The 22,431-nt window shown below is 40.0% G+C and overlaps 1 long non-coding RNA gene across 2 annotated transcripts in view; it reads left to right on the plus strand.

Moving 5' to 3' along the window:
* LOC138984346 (uncharacterized) overlaps positions 1 to 22,431 on the plus strand; it is a 40,622-nt gene that overhangs the window by 12,648 nt on the left and 5,543 nt on the right. Inside the window, exons 2-4 of one of the 2 annotated variants that reach the window (XR_011461591.1) lie at positions 5,096 to 5,253; positions 8,746 to 8,790; positions 14,940 to 14,997. This is a non-coding gene — a long non-coding RNA (uncharacterized lncRNA). The remainder of the gene's footprint in view (positions 1 to 5,095; positions 5,254 to 8,745; positions 8,791 to 14,939; positions 14,998 to 22,431) is intronic. The other variant, XR_011461592.1, reaches the window with a different exon arrangement.

Raw genomic sequence — 22,431 nt, forward strand, 5'->3', positions numbered from 1 at the left:
TTCAAAGCACCTGTTTATTAGCAATGACTATGGAACTGCATCTCATTCATTGTAGAACCATGGAGAATCTGAAGTATAAACTTTTGCAGGGGACATTTTTCTTGTCATTCTCAGGGGTACAGCATGGATTTTAAATAATATTCTTAACTTTTTAAGCTGTTTGCACTCTTCACCAATTAATTCCATTTTTTAGCACCATTCCCCCAGCAATTAGTTCTAAGAATGAAATATTTTACCTTATTAACATTTCATTTGACTATCCAGCTTCATTGTTTGAAAACAAATTGAGCATCTCTAGGATGAATTTAACAAATTTTGTCTTTAGAAAACAAAATTATATTCTGATTCATTGTGATTGTGTCAGTACTAAATTACACTGGAAGTTTTACAATAAGGCATTAAATTCACCTTCAAGTTGTATATTAAAATATCCTTCCCCAAATAAGTAATCCTTAACTTGTGAATTCATGAGGGAGTTTTGAAGTATTTTTGAAAAATTAGGGAAAAGGGAAGGAGTTCCATCTTTCTGCTTATAACTCCAAAGAGTTAGTCTTGAAAAATCAAAAGGGATTTGTTTAAGATATACCAACGTGCTTATTGGGGTAACCATGTCCTCATCTTACACTGAAGGAGGATTTCTTTGTTATAACACATCAACCTACAGCCAACCGTTTGGTTATCACAAAAGTACAAGTACTTGAGCAGTCATTGAGATGAGAAAGCCTAATAAAGAATCAACAGAACATTAGATTTTAACACAAACGTGCCCTCCATCACACATGGTAACAGAACGCAGAATGCATTACAGAAGAGCCTTGTCTCTCATGTGATAGGAAGGTGCTGGAAGAGGAAGCACTTTTGCATTTATTCACACCCCAAAATGTTCTGTATCAGGGAATTCACTCCATCAGAGAAGAACGATTTCTATCCTCATTTGTGTTTGAAACATGAAAACAACATAACAGCTGCATACTGCATTGAATAAGGAAGATCCACATGCATTTAAATCACTTATATCTTACTTTTTTATGATGCAATTGTGAATTATGTTCCTTTTGCATCTGTAATTAGAGGGCAGAACAGATGGCGAAGGCTTCGTTTAAAGTGATGTGTCCATTAAAATAACCTATGCTGCCAAATGATTGTTCACTATAACAGGGTATTCATTCACTGTGGCAGGCACTTTGCTGTACTGAAATATGTTGCAAAGGCCCCTGGACTATACATGACGCTTATTATTTTTAAGGGCTTTCCAATAAAAGGGTTCACTGTAGCACAGCTAGCTTTGTACCTCATTTATCTTGTGAGCATATGTTTTACTATATTGTTCTAATTAAAAAGTGACCTTGTATATAATGATCAGAACTCAGTGCTGAAAATGATTCATATAGGAGCTGGGGATACGAGAAGACAGTCCAAGCCATATTAAACCGGGCAGTGAGGCAAGGGGGCGGGGCAATCTCTTCTTGTGCGTTACTTGGAGATGATTTTTAAAGAGGAAAAAAAAAATAAACACAGGAAGAAAAGGGTAAAAAAGTCATCATAAGATTTGGTTCAAAGATGCTCGTATGAAGTTTAATTATTTTACATCTGGCCAAAGCATACTGACTTCTGTGTCGTTCAAAGCTATGAAAGATGCACTTTGTTTTGCTTTGCTTTGCTTGGTTAAGATTGTCGGAACTTTTTGGCATATCAGAGTCTGGTCAGCCATAATAATAAATACTATTGAAATTTCAGATTTTTCAGCTTCTGAGGGCAAAAAGAGCTTTCAAATACGACTTCACAGAATTCCCCAAATTTTACAAAATAGTTATTATAATTTCTGCATTATGAAGCAAAAAACAGTTTCAAAGAGATTAGGAGAGCAGCCTGACTCATCCACTGGTAAAAACATTTAAAAAGAAAGTTTTGAAAACAATAGGAAAAAAACATTGAAAACAACAGATGAAAACATAAATAACTTCTTTATGTAATTTATGGAGAAAACATTTTCTAGGTAAAAATTGGTGAAAAAAGTCAAAAGCACATGTTACAAATTTCACAAACGAAATAAAAGTACACACATCTAACTGAAGAAATTGTTTGTAACCAGTATGAAAGGAACTGTCCATCCTTGATATGTGAAGAACTCACACAACTCAATAAGGAAATACTGAGACTAGGAACATACCACAATGTTAACTATCTGTTTACAGCATAAAATACAAATAGTTTACAGATAGCTTACAGCAGAACATACAAATTAAAATAAAAAATATGTTCAACTTAATTTGCAATCAAACTCTTTTAAAATAAATAACAAGAAGTACCATTTTCAACTAATATTAGGAAGCCTTTTAAAATGTTCATGCCCACTTCTTGGGAAGTTTCGGAAAGGTCTTTGTGGTGATGCTAATTTGAGTCAGAAAGATATTTCTGAAAAGTGTTTGAATAATTTAGGTCAGAAATATTTTTTTAAAAATGTGTGCATTTTATCTATTACTTCTACAAGTCAATGCTAAGGGATCAAGCAGAAATGTGGCAAAATTTTGTGCATTTGGATTCAATTATAATGTTATTTATTTAGTTTTTAAAAATCTCCTAATTATCAATACCCTGGTAATAGTTTGTAAAGTTTTAATATTTTCATCCCCAAACACTGTAGCATTAAAAATAATGTGCTTAAAATCTGAGTTCTGTTTGCATTCAAGGAAGAAATCTTGCCATCAGGGATTTATTTCAAAATTCATTGTGAAAATTCACTTCTGGCAGACCAAATTTCATCTATTAGGGAGGCTTTTCTTAATTTTGACTAATCAATAAGAGATTCTCATACTTTGGCAGTTTTTCTCTACCTGCTTTTTTGCGAGTAGTTAATAGTCTGTAAATACCATTTAAGAAGCACCAAGGGAGTACACTATTAAGAGGAAATCTTCAGGGAACCCTTTCGTAGAGCGAAAGTCTTTGAATAATACAAATATTTACTCCTAAATAACTTTTATTGGTTTTAACATTTATTTTAAAATCCTTTAGGTGGAGCTTCCAGTCATCATGAGTATTTTTATTTCAGAAAAAAAAAAAACAACAACAATCACTTCCTTTTTTATCAGAGTTCTTGTTTCCCCAACTTCTTTAGTAAACTTGGATTTGGCTCTACAATAAGAGGATGGGCTGAGGATGTGGAGAGCTTCTGAATGACAGTGTCTGCTCTTCAGATTCTTTGAATTTGCATTTATGGAATCTGCCAACATTTTGATGGGCATTCCCAATCTGGTGTGGAGCTGAGAGGTGAAGTAGCCAGCACAAGTGAAATTAAGCAGCTTCGCCAGGACTTTACATCCTTCTGGGAGGAACTTAGACATAGCCACAGGCTTAGCACTCCCATGGAAACACTGGAAAATCACCACCACTCCCTGCCGCCAGGAGTGGGGAAACGGAGGTCCACCCCCAGACCTCCTACCTGACTCTAGGTCATCTCCCGATGTCTCAGAATGTCCCAGTGTGAACTGAGATGATAATTAGCACCTGGTCCATAGGATAATCAAGAAGATTAAGGCAAGGGTGATGTGGAAATGATTTTCAGTCTTGCACGGGGAAATCAAGCACTTACCACATTATATGCGTTTTGATTGCTTTCTTGTCAGACTCTATTCTGGGCTGGAAAATTCTACAGAGCAGGTGCAAAGTCTCCTTCCCTTCTCCTTCCCCAGAGCTTACTCCAGACCCTGTCACAGAGTCCTTGTTTTATAAATTTGTGTTTTTGTTTTTTTTTTTCTTTTCACTGTACTGACACATAAAGGAGTAGTTTCTGAGTGGAATGTGATTGTATTTTAAACTCCTTGGAAGATGCCCATATATTCCAAGGATCACTAGTTCTGCCAGAGCTTCTGTTAGTTTTATTTATCAGTATCTCTTCCATCATTGTTAACTACTTCACACAAGGCCCTGAACAAAATTTAAAGATATTTTACCTGTCTGTTAGAATCTTAGAATCTAGTTTCTTCATTGCACAATATGATTATTCAGTAATAAAGATATTAAGAATTGGACATTCAAGATTCATTCAGACTTCTCACAATGGCAAAATATTCCAGACCTATACTTTCTTGATTCGAAATGGAATCAGGGCAGGAAAAAGTTACAGGACTAATATAAAATAAGGAATAGCTGAATATACATTAAAATATGATTGCCAAACATACCAAGAGAAAATGGTTCTTTGGTGTTTTTTATTATGAAAGCTCAATTTTAAAATATCAATATTTTATGCTTTAATTTTTGACCTCTGACCAAGCTATTTGTCATTGTTGGAATAGTGTTCTGCAACCACTACTTACATGCTTTTCATTGTGAAATGGGTCTTTGGTGATCATTCTTTTTCATGGAGTGCATCTATCTTTCTCAGTTAAGATTTTCGGCTTTTACTTCCCCAAAGGTTACATCTATAATAATTGTGTTACCCTACCTGCCAGTGGCCATTTCTCAATTATTCTAACTCAACTATTTGTGGTTTCCAGTAGAAGTATGCTTCCCATTTCTTCCCATACACGGATGCTTGTTTCATGAATGCCTGTGGTTTATTTCCTCTTCTCCAGAAAATTAAGAGGCCATAGATCAGAGGAAAAAATGCTAATTTAAAGGCCAGGCATGGCATGGTTGAAAGCTTCACATGGTTTAGAATGCTATGAGTCCTTCAAAGAATTTCTTGAGTCTATGCAGCTTTCAATTCATTAAGGTCAGTCCAAGAATATTTGATCTAACTGCCCATCCAGGTAAGCTCTGTGTGTGTGTGTGTGTGTGTGTATGCATGCTCACTGAGGCTTGGTGAGACTTTAAATATTGTTAATTCTTTTTAAAAAAATTTTGTATTAGAGTATAGTTGATTTACAAAGTTGCTTTAATTTCAGGTGTACGCAAAGTAGATCAGTTGAACATATACATATACATATATCCATTGTTTTTCAGATTCTTTTCCCATATGGGTTATTAAAGAATAATGAATAGAGTTCCCTGTGCTATACAGTAGGTCCTTTTTAGTTATCTATTTTATGTACAGTAGTGTGAGCTTTGTTAATTCTGATTGTGAAGCAAGGTGATCACTGACATGTTCTTACAGGGGACAGTTTTCCAGTTTTGAAGAGACCTGTTGGGATAAACACATTCAAGATAATAGCGCTGGGACAGGACAAAAGCCACTTCATTGTAAAAATGCCTTCAACCTGAAACATTCTGATGGACCTGTGCACGAACAATGGACACACACTGCCTAATGTGGTATGTAAAGATAGCAATAACCCTTAATGGCGACTGTAAAATGAAGCATTATGTTAGCCAGTAGAAAGGAAAATGCAAATTGATTCCCTTTTTGTTTAGACGTAAGTGCTTATCAAGGTTAGTAGGTATTCAAGGTCTGTGACACCAGAATAATTTGTTTTATTATAATACATGGAAAAAGAGAGTGCTTCGGGCTTTCTGAGTGACTCGGATGGCCAGAGAAAATTCTACAGTCTGGGCTCTTAACAATCTCATTTCAACATAGCTCCGACTCTATCTCATAGACAGAAAGGAGGTTCAGAACCAAACCTTTTTAAAGTGAGATGATGGTGTTATAGATGAAAGCTAGTAATATTTTTTCCTTGGAGAGAATATAGAATTGAAATTTGCATTTTGATTTGAAGGATTTTAGGATTGCCTAATAGACAAAGGCTTTCCAAGTTCATTATCTCAGGCTCCTGGACACTAGCAAGATGTTCCCTGTTGACTGTTCCCTGTCACAGGGGCTCAGTGGACAGCAGACATTATGATATGTGTGAGTTTGGCCGGAGCACAAACCACACCCAACCCAACTGCCAGGTCTCTCTATACTAAATCTAAGTCTATGGGACTCTTTTATTCCGGTCTGGTCACCAAGGTAACAGCTTAATTTTTGCATGCTGTCACACAGTGACACCTATTGTTTGACACAGCAATTTTTGGCAATGCCTTCATACATCTCTACCCAGATGGTAGCTCAGGAAGAGGGAAGGTGAGAGGGCAGAAGGAATCATATTGATGGAAAAAGCTTTTCATTTGAAATGCTGAGCCACAGTGAGAGCTACTGAATGTCTTCCCTGGGTACAAGTGATCTCTCATAGCTAGGCTAATTTACAGAGATCCTGACAATGGTAAATATGGCGGCTCAGAATTTCCTTTCAGCTGTTAAGTAGATGCAAAATGCATTTCAAACACATGAATTCTTTAACACATGAATGAACAGATAAAACCAGCTCCATATAAATGAACTTAAACACAGAAATGGATATAGCTCTCTAATTCTTAAGTAGGATTTGGTATTTGGATCTTCCTTCTAGTGGGTTACTGAGTGAAATAATTTTAATGAAAAAAATTAGCCTTTGATTCAGTGGGTTGGTGAATTATGGACATAACTAGTTAGTTACCATTCTGGGGAATTGTGTGAGTGCAATACCTGGAACAATTACCGCCCCCCTCCCCCCACCACCTTGGGAATAGATCGCTGTCTGTCAAGGGAAAATCTCCCAGATAAATAATAAAACACTACAAATGAAATCGACTGTATTAGTGGTCTTTGCTTTGCAAATCAGCAGAAAATAACTTGAGCTAGCTTATTCAAAAAAGGGTATTCATGTGAAGGATACTGAAGTTGTCATGAAAGGGCTGAATTAAGTGGTGTTAGAAAGCATGGAAACATTGATATTGAGGTCCGGATCTTCCTTCTTGAGATCTATTATTAGTGAACTCAGTTCCCAGGAATTCTCTGTTACAATAAACTCATGTAAGAAGGAAGCTGATTGGCCCAGCTTGGGCCAGAGATCTAATTACTCTGCATATGGTAGTCGGAGAAGCAGGGTTGTAAAACTTGCACATGACCCACCACTAAGGGGCCTTTCTGCAGAGTAGCGGGAGAGTCAGAAGAAAGGGAAAAGTGTGAGTTGGAGAGACACCACCAAACATGTCAATTATAATGGTAAAATAACAAAGGTTTTTGTTTTCAGCAAATAGTGATCTCATTTGAGAGACAGCGACTCCGAGTCTAGAATAAACTACAGGTACCATAGCATGGGGTTTCCCCGGTGGCTCAGTGGTAAAAGTACCTGCTTGCCAATGCAGGAGATGCAGGTTCAGTCTCTGTGTCAGGAAAATTCCCTGGAGAAGGAAATGGCAACCCACTTCAGTATTCTTGCTTGGGAAATCCCATGGACAGAGGAGCCTTGAGGGCTTTGGTCCATGGAGTCACAAAGAGTTGGGCATGATTAGTGACTAAATAACAACAATAGCAGAGTCCTTGAGCCTTTCATAGTTCATCTTTCTTCAGTTTTTTTTTAGCCCCATTTTAGGCAATACTATTCCCCTCCCACATACTGTAAAAATTCACCCTTAGAACAAAGTCAGATATAGAACTTATTGTAGTTCCCTAAACATGAAGCATGTCATCTGTACTCCTACCCCCTTGCTTATGCCATGCTCTGTGACCCAGAATACGACCCCTCCCCTCTACCTGGGTGTTGGCCTTGTAGAGCACTTAGCAGGATTTGAATATTACCTCCTCCAGGAAGACCTCTCTGTCACCACCATCAATCAAGTTCTCAGCTCACTGTGGCTTCTCTCCAGTGCCTAGAACATGAGAGATAGATTTATTTTTCATATTTGTAGCCAAAGATGAGGACAATATTTCTTTTGTACCTTTGTATCCTCTACTGCATCTGGGCCAGATGTTGGCACAAGAAGTGCTCTTTGGAAAAAGGAGTGAGGCAAAGTCAATGTGAATGCAAACTGGAGGCCTCTAGAATCTCTCTCCTTCTCTGCTGCTCCCCAGAGCAACATGGCTGTCCCCTGGACCTTCCTCTCGCAGCCTATAGGTGGCAATGGGAGGTTTCTCTCTCCAGCTCTTCTTTCCTTCAGGTCTGATGGTAATGACAAATCATTCAGGAGCATGCTGTGTTTGGAATGAAACCAACGCAGCTACAGTGTTAGACACACTTCAGTCCCTATCAATCTTGCCAGGATTTTTATATGGGGATTTTATGACGAAAGGCTTCATATCCCATCACACCTTCCCCGAGCCATTCATTCCTGGGGGAATATTTATCTACAATCATAAAAAAAAAAAAAAATTCTTAAGAAAACCTGCAACATATTGCTATTACCCAACATAAGCAGCCTCCATTGTTCCTGATATTAGCTACACAGACCCACATGCTATTTCAGTATGTGATGTACATACAATGGACATGTTTTTTATAGTTACACATTCACTTATACCAATTATACAAGCATACGCTGTATACAGCAACCTTTCTTGGACATAGAGTGGCAAAGTCACACACACACACACACAGAACACAAAAGGAAAGGAAAGAATATTATTGTTTTCACTCCTTCATAAATAAGCCTCATTTTTTATGCCAAAAGTTGGGGAGGTGGTGATAGAAACCAGCACAACATTGTAAAGCAATTATACTCCTATCAAAATTAATTAAAGTAAAAGAAGTGAGAAGAGGGGCACAGAATTCTAAATGAGGTGAGATACAGGCTTTTCTAAACATTTTACATCTTTCACCTTTTTCACTGTGTCCATTTTGCTAAATCCACTCCCAGCAATCAAGGCCAGCACACTCATTTGCCTAATTTGGAATTAGAGAGAACGTGGATTGATTTTTCAGCTTCTCTCAGAATCCAGGGGAAAGGCCATCTGTTAGGATGAACAGCGTGTGTAAATCCTTCTTGACTCATCTTCTCTGACAGCAGGGATGGAAGAGTAGCTGGTGGACCGCGGCATTCTCTGGATTCATGGTAAGAAATTCACCCTCCCTCCGAGAAGTCCATCAGTTAATATTAACAAGCAGAAAGAGCAAGAACCACTTGGCAGGAAGCTCTGAATTTCCCCCAGACTCTGAGTCAAGAGGTCATCAAGGAAGGAGTCTGGCTGTAAAGTACACCTATCTTCCTGTGATGAGAGTGACGACCGGGGTGACTGGAATCAGAGTGTAGCCTGCCCTCCTTTGGCAAACAAACACCCACTCTAGTAAGTGCCTTTTAATGTGCATCGAGGCTGTGTCTAGGAAAAGGATGCACCCTTGGCAAGTTCAGAGCTGTAAGGGGATCACTTTGACATGCCGATAAAGCTTATTGGTTTACTTTGGACTTGGCTTTATCATTTACTGGAGGATATTATTAGTGTGGAGATGATAGCCGTTTTCGGACTTCTCGAACAAAAGCCAGTGAAATGCATATGAACGAGAGGTCTGTTATGGAGAATTCTACCCTGTTTGTTCAGTGACTTTGGGATCCTAATCATGCAACTTAACAGAGATAAGACTCAGAGCAGAGAAAGAGAGCCCACCCAGTTTGGGGCCCCCAGGAAGATGAAAGTCAGTCGTGTTAAAAATGGAAGCCCATCCAACTCTGAGCATGTGTGTCGTTTTCTCTTATTGCAAATATGATATTATAAAAATAGGTTTGCTCTTTGGAGCCAGATGGCACGCAATACGTCTGAAGCTAAATCCAGTCTAGTGACAGTGGTCATCGCCAGCGAGGAACCACTTGGTCTGTGACGCCAAACTATTCGGTTCTTTGTGAGTCTTTTCCATCAAGCAAGCTCTTGGGTACTTCTCTGAGTGTAAAGAAACATACATGCCCCTTAATGACTGTGGGACTATTGTTTTGCGAGGTATCATTTTGTTTGTTCTGTGTTTCATCTACCTCACTCTTCTTTAGAAAAAATAATGAAGATCACATAAATAATAACCTTGGTACTTATCATCAACTAGCTTGTTGCTTCACAATCTGATTTCAGTGCTTACTTTTCAATGATTTCATTATTGATTGAGGTATCCATTAATTCAGCAAAGTCTTCCCTTACATACAAACCAAGATTGTAGGCGCTCAAGTCAAATGATATAAGTTGGGTTCATCAACACACAGGTTTTAAAAACCATGTCATCTTGGGAAACTCTTTACATTTTTCTCAGTTCTAGCTTCTATGGCTTATTTACATTGAAGATAATCCTCCTAATTGTACCATTTATAAAAGTGATTTGTAAACTGTAAAGTACGATGCAAATACTTTTGATTCTCAGAGGTTAGGACTGGAATGTTATATAAGTTAAATATAAGCATATTTTAAGCATCTATTGCATGCTCAGAAATACATGAGGTGTTTTGTAGATAAAAGGACTAAATTGACAGAGTTTCTATACTCAAGAAAGTTTGAGTCTATGAGAAGAAAATAATTTAATCATGGAAAAGACACAAATTTAGCCACTGAGTTGTCTGAAAATTTTCTATAAAGTAATCTGTTTGCCAGGCAAGGCCATTAACATTGTGATTCTCTGTGTTCCTTGGTCTGATTTTGCAATAACCTATGTAACCAGCAATAGCTCTTATTTTAAGATAAGCTTCCTCTAAACATAATAAATTATTCACTTTTATTTAATAGTGAATTAAATAAAAGTGAATGTATTTTATTTAATTTAAATAATTTCCTACTTTCACAGCATTTTGGAAATTTATTGATGGACACTGAATCCAGGCTACTTGTCTCTGTATTTAAAAGATTTTTAAATAATAACTGAGAATATTTTTATTATTAACAGCAAATATTCAATTGTTAAGGCAAAACTTCCAAATGTAGGCTTATCAAAAACAAGTTTGCTTATATATCAATTGGCTGTTTTGTTTAACGAGTGTGCATGTGCTCAGTCCCTCCATTGTGTCTGACTCTTTGTAACCCCATGGAACGTAGCTGCTAGGCACCTTCCTCTATCCATGGAATTTTCCAGGCAAGAATACTGGAGTGGGTGGACCCAAGGATCAAATCCCTATCTCTTGCATCTCCTGCATTAGCAGGCGGATTCTTTACCACTGAGCCACCTGGGAAGCATTCTGTTTATTAGTTATGTGAATTAAAAACTGAACTTTTGGAAATTCAGTGTTCTGACATGTAAGTGGTAGAAAAATGTCCCATTTTAAAAATGAAACATAAAAATATGCATAGAGCACTTGTAGTAATTAGATGCAGCTCAGGTTTGGTAGTTTGAAGGAATAGAAGTTTCTTTCTTTATATCCACCCGGGTGACTGATCATGCCTTCCTCATGGGTTGAAAGAACTCCACTTCCACCATGGATGCCAGCAGGTCAGATAAACTAGACAGACGAGGGACACTGCTTAGTGACTTGAGGATCTGGTCCAGAGAACTGGTGCACCCAGGGACCTCTGTCTGCCCAATGGCCAGAGAATCCTCAGGGAAATGATCACCTCCAAGAAATGGGCACTGTGACATTGCCCTGTGGGTCCCCTCATCCAGCATCCTTCAGGGTACTTACAGCATTATCCTTACAGGACTAATTAAAATTTGGCTGATAGTGATTTTCCTTCCATGATGGCACTTTTTATGCTAAAGGTCACCTTACAATATTATGAAACTCAGCCTTGAAGATGTAAAGACAGCACATGTGGGGCGTGAAATGAGCAGGTGTGTGTTGAGATGGGTGTGTAAAGTGATTCATTCAACCAGGCGAAAGGGGGCAGTTGTGTATGGGAAGCCTGTTACACCAGGATGAGAACCTGCTGGGCAATCCTCAAAATGTGTCGCTAGAATCCTGGTGGGATTTTTACGAATAGGAATTGCCACTGCTATTTCAGAGCAGGCATCCACCGACTCGGGGTCCACAGGGTTGCAGTTGAGAGCCCTCTTTTCCCCCAGAGGCCAGAAGACTTCCCGGCTCTGAGTAGGTGCCACAGATGGTGCTGCAGGTAAGTGTCAGATGGGGAAGCAGCATGCGTCTTTGTCACCTTGCCTTCCCCAGAAGCCACTTGCCTGAGCCGTTCTCCACTGTCAGCCAAGGCTCAGGTGTCTGGCTCCCTGCCCTGCTCCTGGAGTTCGCCTTGACATTGCAGCTTGTGCACCCTGCCCCTTGGAGGATGAGAAATCACAGGCAACAGAAGCCATTGGAAGTGACACCAAACAGGGATTCTGGCCTTGGCTCTCATTTACATCTCTCCTCTTTTCTGCTCCCCTTGTGGCTCAGATTTGCAGTGTCACTCTGTGATATTTGGGGCCAGTGTTGGCCCCAAAGACAGTGGACCCAGACGCAGTCGATCTTATAGTCCTTATCATAGTCACGTGATAGATGAACCTAGAGGAGTTTGGTTTCACCTATATTGAATTTGGGCTTCACAGGTGGCTTAGCAGGTAAAGAATCCACCTGCAATGCAGGAGATACAGGAGATGTGAATTTGACCCCTGGGTTGGGAGGATATCCTGGAGGAGGGCATGGCTACCCACTCCAGAATCCTTGCCTGGAGAATTCCATGTAAAGAGGAGCCTGGTGGCCACAGTCCATGGGGTCACAAAGAGTTGGACACTACTGGAGTGACTGAGCACATGCACACATCCTGAGTTTGAGAAGATGCAGAATTGTGAATGTCCAGCTAATTTAACAGAGAAGGTGATGGCACCCCACTCCAGTACTCTTGCCTGGAAAATCCCATGGACAGAGGAGCCTGGAAGGCTGCAGTCCATGGGGTCGTGAAGAGTCAGACACGACTGAGCGACTTCACTTTCACTTTTCCCTTTCATGCATTGGAGGAGGAAATGTCAACCTACTCCAGTGTTCTTGGCTGAAGAATTCCAGAGACAGGGGAGCCTGGTGTGCTGCCATCTATGGGGTCACACAGAGTCGGACACGACTGAAGCGACTTAGCAGCAGCAGTAGCAGGAGCTAGTTTAAACTCCACTGACAGAACCAGAGGGAAGGTCAGGCCTAGGGGTGTCTAGAGCCTCTCCGAGGTTCAAAGACTTCTGAACCGTTTCTGATTTTTTTTTTAATATAACTGACATATTAAGAAAAAAAAGAGAGAGAACAAATAGAAACTTTGTGGCATATTTAACATTTTTTACATGTATCAAAATAACACCTTCATTAGATATAATCCAGCTGCCTTTTTAAAGAAAATTAAGATGGAGTTCCTAAAATATATATAAGCATGGAGGATTAATTAAAATGGTTTTATTTTATTTTTTTATAAGAAATGATTTTATTCCTACTTTTTAGTTACCATACAGTTTTCTCTGATAATTTGACTCTGTTACTAGCAAAGCAGTTGAACTAACACCCATAAATACAGGATGGGAGACAGTTAACATCCACTAGTGTTTCTCTAAATAGGATGGTTTTTTATTGGGGTATATATGGGGTGATTCTTCCTCTTGCTGTGCCTGGGACAGTCCTGGTGTAAACCCTTTGTCTCAGCATAATTATTAATAGCATTCAAAGAGTCTCCCAGTTTGGATGATAAATTGTTTAATCAACTTAGCAATATGTTTAAACCCCTATGCTGAATGCCTTCTTTCCACGGTCCCCACATGGCTCAGTAACTCTCTGTAAAGCCTATTTATAGAAACATCAACATTCTCAGTTGGAGGCACTTTGAGAATAATAGGCTTTGGAAATGAATATGGGGGTCATCTCCACAGAGGTGACGCCATAAGTTGAGGTGGTGAAGTTGAGGTCTTTTTCAAAGACAGCAAAGACTGCCAAAATGTCATGGTTATGCTTTGTCATAAACCCCTTGGTGCCTTTACATGGAGCCCTTTATTCTTTCTCTGAGCAGCGGGCAGAGGGATATAGTGTCTTGTTGTATCAGGTAGACTGACCCTAGAGTTTGAAACCCTATGGGAATGGATTTATGAGGAAGGAGAGGGTCAGTTCTTGTGGCTGATTTCATATGAACTTTCTGTGGCCAGATGCTGGATAAGATGCGGACCAGTCTGCTACCAGAGATGGGTGTGTGATGAGATCTACATAAGCCCTACATCAGTTTTGGGCTTGGCATTTTCCATACAGTGACCCCATATACCATCTCAGCCGATCCTCTGATTCTACTATGAGATTGGCAGTACTTGTAATATTATTCCTTGTTTACCCTTGATGGAAAAAAAAAAAAAATCAGAAGAATGTGAAATGCACAAGTAACTCAAGATGACTCAGATGTTAAAGAATCTACCTGCAATGCGAGAGATCTGGGTTCAATTCCTGGGTTAGGAAGATCCCTGGAGGAGGGCATGGCAACCCACTCCAGTATTATTTCCTGGAGAATCCCATGGAGAGAAGAGCCTGGCGGGTACAGTTCATGGGGTCACATATAATTGGACACGACTGAGCGACTAAGCACAGCACATCAGTCAGGGAAAGAACAGGGTTCAGACCAAAAAATCCTTCGGACTTGAATCCAGAGTGTTTCCGCGCTGCTGTGCAGGAGGGGGAAGTTAGAAGAGGCTTGATTAGTTCAAGTTGCTAATGCTCGGCCCACGTTGTAATCTACAGGGCCACACGTGACAACTGATCTTACCAGAGATGCACTGGAACTGTGGGACCCTGACAAACCATGGTTTGTCAGAAGCAGGATCTGTTTCCACGCAGATCCTGCCATTTCCTACAATCACGTGCAACGTATCGGTCTGAGCCATTTTTTTTTTTTTTAATCAATTGCATTATGTGGAAGGATGATCAGTCCTACTTCATGGATTTGGTTGTATTAACTGAGATTTGTATAACATGCCTGAGGCATATTATACAGGAGGCACCAAACAATCCATTTCTTCTTTAAAGTATGTGTAAAATACTTAGGATTTTAGGATGGCTTTAAGTTCCATCTGTGATTTCTAGGAGATAGACAAGACACTTGAGGCTACTTCACATTTTGGTGAGTTAAGTGAAACCAGCAACTGAATTTGCTGGCAGATACTAACGCATGTGTCCCATCGCTGCTCCTTCCAAACATGGAATAAATCTGAAATTTTCTACCACTGGAAAGAAATGTAATATTTAAAGGTAATTTGACCTGTACATGTGTGTACCATGAATATTTAATGAAACCTATGGCAAATGTATTTATATAGCATTAAACTGAGGATATTTATTTCTGACTCATTTTCCAGGATGTTATTTCCTCAGCAAATGGGAAGTTGCCCTCTATAAAAATGCTCATTTCTAAAGGTAAGCTTAAAGATGTTAGAGTGGAGCTCTTCTTTTTCCTGGTTCAACTGCGGATGCTAACTCTGCCCCCTTAAAAAGAAGAAGAGCCATTTTAAAAGGTCAAGATGTGTCCCAAAGACATTATAGATTAAGGGCTAGTCCCAAGTACCACTCTTTTGACCCTTTTATTCTATTGTGTAGAGTGTTTACAGATATAGATGGCAGAGTCTAATATTTTATTTCCTGTTAATATAGATCATTATGCTCCTTTATAAAATTTCAATTTGCTAGTGCTTTAAATAAAACAGGCATACATGTTTCAAGTTAGTTGATATAATACCTAATTCAGAGATATTTTTAAATTTATTTTTTTTGGATTGGATAGGATAACCACGTGGAATGAAGTTATTTTTCTCTGAGGCAGCTGCAACTTTGGGATTAAAAACAGCAAAAGCAAACAAATGAGTGACATCAATAATAAAAGAACAAATATAAGGTGCTGTGTCCAGATGCAATTTGATAAATTAGGACTTCCCTGGTGGCTCAGATGGTAAAGCGTCTGCCTACAATGTGGGAGACCTGGGTTCAATCCCTGGGTCAGGAAGATCCTCTGGAGAAGGAAATGGCAACCCACTCCAGTACTCTTGCCTGGAAAATCCCGTGGACGGAGGAGCCTGGTAGGCTACAGTCTACCATGGAGTGGTTACCATTAATAACCTCAGGTATGCAGATGACGCCACTCTTATGGCAGAAAGTGAAGAGGAACTCAAAAGCCTCTTGATCAAAGTGAAAGAAGAGAATGAAAAAGTTGGATTAAAGCTCAACATTCAGAAAACTAAGATCATGGCATCTGGTCCCATCACTTCATGGCAAATAGATGGGGAAACAGTGGCTGACTTTATTTTTCTGGGCTCCAAAATCACTGCAGATGGTGACTGCAGCCATGAAATTAAGACGCTTACTCCTTGGAAGGAAAGTTATGACCATCCTAGATAGCATATTGAAAAGCAGAGATACTACTTTGCCAACAAAGGGCCATCTAGTCAAGGCTATGGTTTTTCCAGTGGTCATGTATGGATGTGAGAGTTGAACTGTGAAGAAAGCTGAGCACCGAAGAATTGATGCTTTTGAACTGTGGTGTTGGAGAAGACTGTTGAGAGTCCCTTGGACTGCAAGGAGATCCAACCAGTCCATCCTAAAGGAGATCAGTCCTGGGTGTTCATTAGAAGGACTGATGCTGAAGCTGAAACTCCAGTACTTTGTCCACCTCATGCAAAGAGTTGACTCATTTGAAAAGACCCTGATGCTGGGAGGGATTGGGGGAAGGAGGAGAAGGGGACAAGAGGATGAGATGGCTGTATGGCATCACCGACTTGATAGACATGAGTTTGAGTGAACTCTGGGAGTTGGTGATGGACAGGGAGGCCTGGCGTGCTGTGATTCATGGGGTCGCAAAGAGTCGACTGAGCGACTGAACTGAACTGAAATCAGATGTGGTAGATTTGGGTTAAAAGCTTAAGTTGTGATTTGATCACTTAAAATTATTTATTTATTTATGGCCGTTCACGGTCTTTGTTGACACGTGGCTTTTCTCTAGCTGTGATGAGCAGGGGTTGCTCTCTAGTTGCAGTGCCTGGGCTTCTTGTTGCGGCAGCTCCTCTTGTTGCAGAGCAGTCTCTAGGGCACGTGTCAGCTCAGTAGTAGCTGCGGTTCCAGTCTCTAGAACACTGGCTCTGTAGTTGTGGTGCATGGGCTTAGCTGCTCCACAGCGTGAGGGATCTTCCTGGAACAGGGACTGAACTTATGTCTCCTGCATTGACAGGCAGATTCTTTACCACTGAGCCACCAGGGAAGTCCCTTGACACTTTTTACAACTAAAAAATCTCAACATAGTTGAGGAGAAAACATTACAGAAAAATAAGTGTCAGCTCTTCTTATCCTGCTGGGTAACCATGTGAGCTAGAAAAGTCAATCTCACTCACAGGTCAAGGGTACAGGAAGAGCCAAGGTTCCAAGGAAGATTGTGCCAGCTAAGTCATAATTGCAAACTTTTTCCATTCCCTGATATGGTTTCCATTTTATAAATAACCATAGTCCTCCTGAAAATGTCACTGTCTTAAGGAAAATAAATCCACTTTTTATAATCAGCATACTCTTTTAATATGTCATTAGCAAGAAGTCCTATTTTGCTATCTCTTGGCAGGGAAATTAAAACTTATTTTGAAACTTAAACAGCTTTAACTATATAAAAGCACAGAATTCCAAAGGAGCTTTTTCAAAGACTGCATGTTTAAAAACTGTAGCACAGAGGAACTGATAATGTGCTCACGGTAGAAGTGCTTGTAGTTAACGTGGAAGTTTGGTGGACACGTGATGTCATTCTAATAGTTGCCAAGTTCCGCCCTGACTTTCTCTGATCTTCATAGTCGAATGGCTCTTAACTATGATGCTTGGGGGTAAATTGCCTGTTATTTAAGAGTGTTTTAAAATCTCATGGTTATGCCTACTTGTCATAAACCTCTTTGTGCCTTTACATAGAGCTCCTTTTCCTCTCTGATGGGGATAGACAGTAGAATGCAGTATGGTGCTGTATCAGTTAGTCTGACCCTAGACTTAGAAATCATGTGGAAATTAATTTGAAGAAGGAGCAAGGATCAGTTCCTGTGGCTGGTTTTAGATGAACTTTCTGTTGCCAGCACTCAGTGGGCCTAGAATAGTGTGACCCAGTGCACGCGTGCACACACACACACACACACACACATACACAATAGCTAATAGAAACAAAATTCTCACAAGATACTTACCCTTACTGTGTAAAAGACAGAATGGTATTTTCTGTTCTAGCCTATCTCATTCTATTAAAAAAAAATAAAGTGGGTCACAACCCACTGAACTGATTTCTCATTCCACTAATAAGTCATGGCCTGGAGTAGGGGAAGCACGGGCCTGGCACCTAGCAAGGCACATCTTGCATGTTTTTAAATTAAAAAAAAAATCATTATTACTTTTAACTATGTATATATTTATTTGACTACACTGTCTTAATGGTGGCAAATGAGTTCTTTAGTTGCAGGATGATAACTCTTAGTTGCAGCATGTGGATCTAGCTCTTTGGCCAGCAATCAAACCGGGGCCCCGTGTATTGGGAGCATGGAGTTTTTGCCACGGAACTACCAGGGAAATCCTGTGTGTGTGTGTGTGTGTGTGTGTGTTCCAATAACCTAGTGTTTTAGAACCTACTGTTATAGCACATGGAACTCTGAAAAGTGAAAATGTTAGTCACTCAGTTGTGTTCAACTCTTTGTGACCCCATGGACTGTAGCCCACCAGGCTCCTCTGTCCGTGGGATTCTCCAGGCAAGAATACTGGAGTGAGTTGCCATTCCCTTCTTCAGGGGATCTTCCCAACCCAGGGATCAAAGCCGGGTGTCCTACATTGCAGTTAGATTCTTTACTGTCTGAGCCACCAGGGAGGCCCCTGACAGTTTACTGCTAAAGAATGTTAGCCATCATCTGAGCCTTCACTGAGTCATAGTAGTAACACCAAAGTTCACTGACCACAAATCAACAGAAAAATGTAATAATAATGCAAAAGTTTGAAATACTGAGACAATTACCAAAATGTGACATAGAGACATGAAGTGGGCAAATGCTGATGGAAAAATGGCCCTAAAAGACTTGCTCAGTGCAGCATTGCTATCAACTTCAATTTGCAAAAGATGCAATATCTGCAAATTACAGTAAAGCAATATAATAAAACAAGCTATGCCTATAGTAAAAAACAACAGATGGTGAATGGATAATATTAAAGAAAATAATTTTAGTTTTTGTATTTATTTTGCAATTGAATCTTGTGAGCATATTTTTAACTTGCAAAAGAATTGGATGATGGATCCCTGAGAAAGAACAATGTGTGGTTTTGGGCTATTTTGGTCTCTGTGTCTCTCCATGAGCTTGTGCCCTGGAGAAAATGAGAGATGAAACCTACAAAACTGATGCCTCCTCCCTAAGTTCTCATTGTGGGAGGACCTTGCTGGCTGTGGCAGCCATGGACTCTGCCTTGGAGATCTTTCTTTCATAGAAGACCTTGCCATTAAGAGGCAAGAAACACAATCAGCTGACAACCTGCAGTTATTACAACTCCAGGGACCACTTCAGCTTTCCAGCTGAGACCACTCTCCTCCCAGGCAGCCCCAGCCAATGCCTAAGTGTGGCACAAAGTACCAGGGTCCTTCAATAAGGTAGTCTTTTTGCACTGGAGTTCCTTGTTGGTGTGGATGTTCTCAGTCAGATTTTTATTGCAGTCAGAGGCTCTCCTGTCAAATTTTGCCTTTTTCCTTTTAATTTTTCATGTGCATTAACCCCTAGTCAATCTCATGCACCCTAGATATTTGACCCCCTCGCTCCAAGCTCTCAGAGCCTGGAGAGATGGCTTCTCTCTCCCTATTAAGAGTTAGTATTCTCCCTGTATGGGAAGAGGCCAGGAGTTCTCACCGCTAAGTCCACTGGGTCCACTACCTCCTCTGCTGCCTGCCAAACCAAAAACTGAGGTTAACTCATAGCTTACTGAAGATGTCCTGAGCCTGGTGAGAGCTTTGTGCCAAAGGGGCAATAAGAAAATCAGTATATACAGGCAAAAACCAGGGGGGCACCTACAGACTGGATTTGGAGAGTACTTGATCAAGGTGGTTAGAATACAGCCAAAAGTGAAGAGAATGGGTCGGTCTGTCAGGATGTAGGACTTGACACCAGGGGATGATGCAAACTTGTTGGGAGGCTGGCTCTGGAAGCCTGGAAAGCAAGATGGCCCCACTGAGTGAAGTTGAAAAGCTGAATGACTATGGCAGGTGGTTGAGGAAGGAACTAAAAAGTTCAGTAAAGCAGCCCGTGCTGGAGAGGATGGAAGATTATGTTCTAAGTCAGGGCCCAGAGGACTCAGTATTCACAAGGCTGCTGTAAATGTGCCAGTGAGAAAGGCACCTGCATCATTAACTCTCCTCTGCAGGCTGACACAGAGCTTGTTCATTGAGAGCAGTGGGGATGCCGGAGTCCCAAAGCAATAGATACCAGGTGGTGGCACTAACCACCAGTACTCTGGGACAGCTGTGCAATGAGTGAGAGCAGGGTGGTACCCAAGGGGCCTTGCCTCACAGAGAACTGAAGAGATTATTAATTGGATGAAATAGGGCCCATTTTTCCTAGGGACAAAATAAATGGGCAGTCATTGAGGGTTGTACCTAATGCGTATAATCAATTTAATAAAGCCCACACAACTAGGAACTTTACTTTGACCTAAATTCTATGATCTTTGAGTGGAACCTGGAGTAGGAAAAGGATCTATCTTGGGAGCAGGCTACAGGGCTTGCATCCCACTACTTGGGTCACACAGTCACATGTCAGTGGTGACAAGCGCTGCTGAGAGGAGTGCATGACAAATTTCAGAGGGAGGGTCAGAGTGCAAGACCCCAGGATTCTGAAACAAGGGAATGACATTTGCAATGAAGAATTAAACATCAGCATCCTTCTATGTGCTGAAAGAGATAGAAAGTTTAAGAACAAGTGACCGTGGATCTAGAACTTTCATCATGAACTGGTTTCTTTTACTTATATATTGATCAGGCAGGCAGCACAGGAATCTAACATTACATGGAAAAGGAACATGTAAGATAGAGCCCAAGTAGAATCAGATGGTGCTTTGACTCACTGAGAAATGTGGGGATTAATTGCATGAAATAGGGATGGTTTTCCTAGGTACAAAATATGCTGCAGGAGGGCCCAGTGGCCCCATTTCAACTCTCATCAATGACTTCATGGGATCTTCTGTAAGACAAGCTGATGGGGGAACCAGATCTCAAAGATAATTATCAGGGATCATCTTACAAGGGGCAAGCCATTAAAGGATGATGGGCTGCATCATAGTCATAGTCAAAGGTGGCTTGAAAACCATTAGTAAAATAAGCTCTTCCCAGTGAGCAGAGCTTTGAGTGATTTACCTGGTCAGCCACTTCTTTGTGGCAGGAAAAGTGGCCTGAACTGAGAATATGTATAGAATTGTGGGCAGTATCAAATTTCCTGGCTTAGATGCTCCATGCATGTAAGAAAAAAGACTGAGAGATCAGAGAAAAAGAGGTAAGAAAAACAGAAGGAATGCCAAGGAAGCACTTACAGCCACATTCTGGAATCATCTGTAAGAAGGTAAAGGGTGAAACTAACCCAGTAAATGTTGATGAAGACAGGACTCAGAGTGGGGTAGGTGGGGGGGTCACAAAATTCCAAATATTAGAATCCAGAAGGCATCATTCTTTGAAGACCCAGACATAGGCAAGAACATAAATACAAAGCAATCCATCACTACAAACACTGCATACCTAATTTGTCTATTAGTGCAAAACAGATCAAAAACACTTTAAAAATATTTGGAGCGTTAGAGAAGATTCGAAAATATTTCTGGACTGTTTGGAAGAATAAATGAAAATTAAAAGCTCAATGTATATCCTTATAAATGTAAGGCTTAGATATCAACTGGCATTATTTCTGCACCATTCCTTATTATTTTATTGTAACTAAATAGATTTTTGAGGGATTTCAGGAATTTATTCTAGTTTTATTTCTCACACTGAATCATAAATTCCTTAATTGCCAAGTTTTCCACTGTGGAAGTTTCCTAAAATCATCTCCTTGTTGTTGGGGAAAAGCTACAGTATCTTAAACTTTCCACTGGAGTTCAGATCATGGGTTGAAAATATGTGACTACAGTATGAAAGCCTGTCACACTCTGGAAAAATAATTTTAAGTTCATCTTAATGTTACCTTTTCAGGCAACGTAATCTCTCTTCTTCTAATTTTACCCGTATGTTTGTTATCTGATGCATGTGTGCGTGCTCAGTCACTTCAGTCACGTCCGACTCTGTGACTCTATGGACAGTAGCCCAACAGGTTCCTCAGTCCATGGGGTTCTCCAGGCAGATATGGGAGTGGGTTGCCATGCCCTTCTCCAGGGCATCTTCCCAACTCAGGGATTAAATCTGTGTCTCCTGCATTGTAGGTGGATACTTTATCAACTGAGCCACCAGGGAAGCCCCTGTTGTCTGATATTATAGCGATAATTATTAGCATCACTAAATCATTTACTGAATCTTAAATCCCCCTCAGATTTTAAAACACAAGAATCTATAATAGTATGGCCAGAGTTGGTCACTAAGCATTGCAATGAAATTCTTTCCCTGTAATTTTTATGTTTCCTCTTCAAGTTATTTCTTTATTTTTGAAAACATTTTTTATTATTGCAGAAGTAATACATATATTATTTGTAGATGTCTTTAAAACTTGGACACATGAAATTTAAAATGTTTAAAAATTTTACATTACCTTTAATCCTACCACTAAGAAATCACTGACTATAAACACTACTATACCCCTATATTCTCTGATTTTTTCTTCCAGTTAAAGGGGGAAG

Source organism: Bos mutus, chromosome 21 (assembly GCF_027580195.1).
Source record: "Bos mutus isolate GX-2022 chromosome 21, NWIPB_WYAK_1.1, whole genome shotgun sequence".
Lineage (NCBI taxonomy): Eukaryota > Metazoa > Chordata > Mammalia > Artiodactyla > Bovidae > Bos > Bos mutus.